A 5,313-nucleotide genomic window follows, 5' to 3' on the forward strand; every position below is an offset into this window, starting at 1 on the left:
GTGATGCGTGATAGATACATCACATAGAAGGTTGATCCCTGCACCTCGCGGACGCTTATTTTCTGTTTTCCTCCTGATGCACATGGTGAGTTATTAGCAGCTAATATTTTTCGTGTCATAGTTGTTAAAACACAACATTCAAATGAGCATTACTTGAACTTGCGACCTGAGATTCATCGGGTTCCTTGAAAGATAGTAAGGAGATAAATTTGAAAATATATGGATATGGTGTCTGTTCTTTAGAACATAGTTCTGGCAATACCGGCCATGACCTTCTTCTTCTGTACGGATGCACACATATTCCCCGAACTCTTACGGGACTTGGAAAGAATGTCTTCCATGAGTAATGAATGTGCTGGGGTGGAACACTACGAATGTAGTGCGTGGACATACAAGGTGGGAATTTGGGTCTCACGGGAGGCGTGTGTGAAATAGCCGTACTATCCTGTGTGCTCCCGATGGCTCAGATGGATAGAGCGTCTGCCATGTAAGCACGAGATCCCGGGTTCGAATCCCGGTCGGGGCACACATTTTCACCTGCCCCGTTGATATATATCAACGCCCGTCTACAGCTGAAGACATTAGAAAATGGTTCAAATGGATCTGAGCACTATGGGACTTAACAACTGAGGGCATCAGTCCCCTAGACTTAGAACTACTTAAACCTAGCTAGCCTAAGGACATCACACACATCCATGCCCGAGGCAGGATTCGAACCTGCGACCGTAGCAGCAGTGCGGTTCCAGACTGAAGCGCCTAGAACCGAGATGCATTAGAAACCCACGGCCAGAGATGAACAGTTCCGCTATAAAAGAAGAAACATACTACTCTATCATCTCCACTATCTTCTGAGTGACAGAGAAGTAGCATGTCAGCGTGACCTAGTAAAAACATCGTCCTTTTACTTAAAATGTAGGTGTTAGAGTTTCTTTTTAATCGTCAGGAATACAGTCCTATGTCTGATGAATTCTATGACGCTGTTCGCAACACACCGTGTTTTCTCGGCTTTGTAAAAATTCTTTATCATTTGTACTTGATAGAAGAAGCTCCATCCGAGTTTCTATAAACTAACAAATGCAGAACAGACGACTGCTACATATCTGTGAAACAGGTAGAAAGCACGTAGGTCGTTACTCTACCTGCACTGGCTGCGTTCCAGATGGCGTCGGCAGCTTTGCAGCTTTGTGGTCGATCTGTCCGGCAGTCACTAGTGGAGCGCTACAAACGCTGAAAGCCACCCGCAGCCCGACTTTGTGACGATTTGTGGTGCCTGTCACCAGGCCAGACCACAACCCAACCAAAGGAAAAAGCTACCGATGTTTCATAACTACGACCTCAGGAAGCAAATAATGTTAACAACCTTTTTCTTTTTAGCTAAATGAAAACAATTAAATGAAACATGTTGGGTTATAAAGCTTAATACATTTATAGCTGCCTACATGTTCAACAGCATTGCATCAGCGTTTAGAGGAACTTCAAACACACGCGCTTCACATTAGTGACGCCATGTCGTACGGACCGTGATCTCGTTCGTTTAAACGAACAAACACTGTGTGGGTCACTTCACTGCTGGCAATGAAAGAGATGATCTAGGTGGTGTCTCATAGTGCTAGTTGTACCGGGAACAGGAAGCTTGTGAGGTTTTCATATGTTTTCTGCTATTGTAAATAACATACACTACTGGCCATTAAAATTGCTACACCAAGAAAAAATGCAAATGATAAACGGGTATTCCTTGTACAAATATGTTATACTAAAACTGACATGTGATTACATTTTAAATTTGGGTGTATAGATCCTGAGAACTCAGTACCCACAACAACCATCTCTGGCCGTAATAACGGCATTGATGCGCCTGGGCATTGAGTCAAACAGAGCTTGGATGGCGTATACAGGTACAGCTGCCCATGCAGCTTCAACACGATACCACAGTTCATCAAGAGTAGTGACTAGCGTATTGTGACAAGCCAGTTGCTCGGCCACCATTGACCAAACGTTCCCAATTGGTGAGAGATCTGGAGAATGTGCTGGCCAGGGCAGCAGTAGAACATTTTCTGTATCCAGAAAGGCCCATACAGGACCTGCAACATGAGGTAGTGCATTACCCTGCTGAAATGTAGAGTTTCGCATGGATCGAATCAAGGGTAGAGCCACGGGTCGTAACACATATGAAATGTAACGTCCACTGTTCAAAGTGCGTCAATGCGAAGAAGAGGTGACCGAGATGTGTAACCAGTGGCACTCTATACCATCACACCGGGTGATACGCCAGTATGGCGATGACGAATAAACGCTTCCAATGTGTGTTCACCGCGATGTCGCCAAACACGGATGCGACCATCATGATGCTGTAAACAGAACCTGGAGTCATCCGAAAAATGACGTTTTGCCATTCGTGCACCCAGGTTCGTCGTTGAGTACACCATCGCAAGCGCTCCTGTCTGTGATGCAGCGTCGAGGGTAACCGCAGCTATGGTCTTGGAGCTGATAGTCCGTGCTGCTGCAAACGTCGTCGAACTGTTCACGCAGATGGTTGTTGTATTTCAAACGTCCCCATCTGTTGAATCAGGGATCGAGACGGGCCTGTAAAATCCGTTACAGTCATGCGGATATGATGACTGTCACCTCGACTGCTAGTGATACGAGGCCGTTGGGATCCAGCACGGCGTTCCGTATTACCCTCCTGAACCCATCGATTCCATATTCTGCTAACAGTCATTGGATCTCGACCAACGCGAGCAGCAACGTCGCGATACGATAAACCGCAATCGCGATAGGCTACAATCCGACCTTTATCAAAGTCGGAAACGTGATGGTATGCACGTCTCCCCATTACACGAGGCATCACAACAACGTTTCACCAGGCAACGCCGGTCAACTGCTGTTTGTGTATGAGAAATCGGTTGGAAACTTTCCTTATGTCAGCACGTTATAGGTGTCGCCACCGGCGCCAACCTTGTGTGAGTGCTCTGAAAAACTAATCATTTGCATATCACAGCACCTTCTTCCTGTCGGTTAAATTTCGCGTCTGTAGCACGTCAACTTCTTGGTGTAGCAATTTTAATGGCCAGTAGTGTAGCTTTACTATACTGGGACGAAAATGAACAAGGGCACTGCACGAGTAGTGGTAAGATGCTTGACTCTGTGTTTCGTTTTATCAATGATTCACTTGCTAGTCAGTTAGCTGCGCAGCGCTGGGGCATTCTTATTTGAGGCATGGTAGTGAGCAGCTGAGTTTTTCAGAGAGTGAGATCTGTTGTTTCTTAATCTGAGAGAAGCATCTGGAATACTTTTTATGGAGATGAAAACTTGTTTATAGAGCTATTTCACTCTTTGTATTAATGGAGAAGATTTTTGGAGCGATTTTTAAAGGTAATACATGCATGCTCAAGAATACGATATTTGTTTGTCAGAACTATTAATTGGAGGAAATGTTTAGCCCTCAGATAACTAATAACAATTATTATTAGTGTCAATTTGTTCTTTTGGTTTTCATTATGTCACAAATTACGCTATTGCTTGAGATGTCTGTAGTTTTTGTCATGAGAGAATTTCGTATTCGATACAGTCTTCTTATGATGTACAGTCCTTTTTGTCAATAATCAGAGCTTTATTTATCAAGAACAATTTTCAATAAAGTAAAACCTACCTCCATCATTCTTACTAACGGTTTGGATATTTTGTCGTGTGTGTATTGCACCTCACGCCACACGCAGAAACACACGGTTCCTGACAACTAAACCAAATTGGAGTAGATTTTTTTTCCTAAGCTGCTGCATGTGCCGATTTGTATTTGCTTTCGAGAACGTCAGTACATCAGACATAAAACAGCATGCTGAACAAGAGATAAGTAACTTTTATTTTACGGTATATGTCTTGCGTACTTATGAGGAAGCATTATGTAGTCAGAACTATCAGATGTTGTGCTAACCAGATTAATTTTCAGTGAACGATTCTGGTAATTTCATACAGTTATTTTTTTTCCGCGTAGAACAGTCATTTATTTTGTGGTTATTGCAAGTCAAACATGGCATTTCGCATCAGGGAACTTTCATAATGTACTTCGATATTGACTTTTAGTTGTATTGTTTCCATTGAGCACACAATTAGTTTCTTTTGGCAGTTAATTAGATTCATTTTCATTATTTCATTTACTGCATTTGATTAAGTTTACAGTTTTGTTTCACTACATGGTTCACATGCGCAACACAGGCCTAACCAACAGTCAGTTTTGCTCAGCTGTTGAACACGCTACCTACTAAACGGTACACGAGGAGAAAGATTTGGGAAATAAAATATTCAGTATTCACACACACAGACAATTCTTTACAGAAAGGTTATAAGCTGATTGAAACGAGAGAGAAATAACACTGAAATCATCGGTTCGAAATGCAAGAAAAGCTGAGAGAATAATAATAATAGGAACGACTTGTATTAAATTTGTGCGTAGAGAAGGAGAAGGAAGGAGACCTAAGTAAAAATTAAAAAGACCGGAATAGTTGGAGGAACTGATTTAATCGAAATATCTGATCTGAAGGAAGAGATGAAAGTTGTGAAAAATAGGAGATCGTTGTAGTAAACAAAATTAATGTGGAGCTTGTCAAACATAGTAGAATGGTATTGCATTGAAGAACACGACACGTTGTCAGATAGCATATCACGAAAGTCCAAATTCATTCACATTCATTCACTCACCGTGTTCCGTAGCTCCCACCATGAAAGAGATCCTTCAGAGATATGGAACAAGCAATGGCATATATTAACAAAAGGGAAGCAACGCCTTGAAACTTAACCGGTACACTTCGTTAACAGAAACCGTCACTATAGTGCTTAACACTACTGATGCTTACCCTAGCTAATGTAGGAAAGTCACTACTTTGGAAACAAAAGTTGCTCCTATCTCACTTATAGTGAATATCTTTCTCGCGTCTTAAAATATGCACTGGAATTTCTCAAAGAAAGTAATATCTACACATGCTGCAATAGTGGCGTGTGTGTAATACAGTAACGACATCATGAAGCTTAACAATAAATGTTCGTATTTGCCACACAGGCTTTTAGGTTTGACTAATGAGCTATCTTTTCTCTTTTTAATTGGTAGAGAATCCCACTTTCTTGCCCTACCTTGAAAAGAACTTAGTTAAAGATCTTAGCGTCAGAGTACGTACATCTACTTCGAACCTCATGAAAGGAAGTGAACTGTAGGGGAAAATTATTTTTGTTTTTGCATTACGGTTGTGAAACTCAGATCTTAGCGTCAAACTTGTTTGTGTTATCAACGACAAATACCATCAAGGAGCAAATGTGCTGCAG

The 5,313-nt window shown here is 41.9% G+C and overlaps 1 non-coding gene across 1 annotated transcript; it reads left to right on the forward strand.

The window, feature by feature from the left end:
- Window positions 1–451: 451 nt before the first annotated feature.
- On the forward strand, window positions 452–526 carry Trnat-ugu. Its single transcript has one exon. It is a non-coding gene; the product is annotated as a tRNA-Thr (tRNA).
- The last annotated feature ends 4,787 nt before the right edge of the window (window positions 527–5,313 follow it).

Source organism: Schistocerca americana, chromosome 6 (genome assembly GCF_021461395.2).
Source record: "Schistocerca americana isolate TAMUIC-IGC-003095 chromosome 6, iqSchAmer2.1, whole genome shotgun sequence".
Taxonomy (NCBI): Eukaryota; Metazoa; Arthropoda; class Insecta; order Orthoptera; family Acrididae; genus Schistocerca; species Schistocerca americana.